Raw genomic sequence first — 1,055 nt, 5'->3', positions numbered from 1 at the left:
GCCAAATAATAATGAGACATCAAACAAGCCACCACATGACCAGCTCACCTGTGCCCATCACACAGTATCTGAAAATAAAGAAAGGTGAAGGTCTCAAGTAAGGTTGATCTCTCAGGTCACCAAAACATTTTGATGGTGGTGTTAGAAAAAAGAGAAAAATCAACAGATTTGCAAATGTCTGCTGTGGTAGAATGAGAGCAGCAACAAGCCATTGAATTAAATAACGGGCTTAATTAACAGCAAGAATCAGTTTCTCATTAAGAGACTGGTTGGAGTGAAATTGGTTGGAGTTTGAAATCCCAGTTTAGCTGGTCATCTGTTGGCTTGTTTCACGTCTCACTTCTGCTTGGCTGTCATTTAATGAAGAAATGCATCAATTCAGAGGACTGAATCCTTAAAAACCGGGCTATTGAAATGAAGGGAAAAGGAGTCAATTAGCAGTGAAAACTACTCACTGATTAGGAAAAGGGTTAGAATGAAAACCTGTAGCCACTGCGGCCCTCCAGGCCCAGAGTTTGACACCCCAGAATCAGTAATATTTTAAAATAAGCTCTTAAAGCACAGAGGAAGCAACTATTTCCGTATTTCTTTGTCTTCTGCATTCATCTATATTGGCTTATGAAACTTATTATTTTAGGTATGTTTACAAGCCTTAAATTTAACGCCGTTTGCCTTGCTCTTTCTCTCAGGGGTGGGGGTCGATTTGTTTTTAACTCATTTTTACTTTTTGTAAAATTTGATTGATTTGTATGGAATGATTGCAATAAAATTAATTTAAAAAAATGCTCTTTATCCAAGCCTAAAGGTCTATTGCTATTATGAAGCTGAAGCTCTCATCCAGATCAAAAGTGAATGGAATATTTTACTGGCATGCTTACTTTGATTTGAATGCCAAGGATAACGGCTGCCTCTTATCGTGTCCTTGAAACCAGGCACTCGGACTGCGATCAGATAGCGGAGGTACGTCGAGGAGAGGAAGCGCTCACGTTCTGTACGGAGAACACTCGCTGCCTCGGTGAGGGGAGGGGGGATCTTGGGGGGAGACACGATGATGC

This window comes from Polypterus senegalus, chromosome 11 (assembly GCF_016835505.1).
Source record: "Polypterus senegalus isolate Bchr_013 chromosome 11, ASM1683550v1, whole genome shotgun sequence".
Lineage (NCBI taxonomy): Eukaryota > Metazoa > Chordata > Cladistia > Polypteriformes > Polypteridae > Polypterus > Polypterus senegalus.
Note: the sequence above shows the minus strand (reverse complement) of the source record.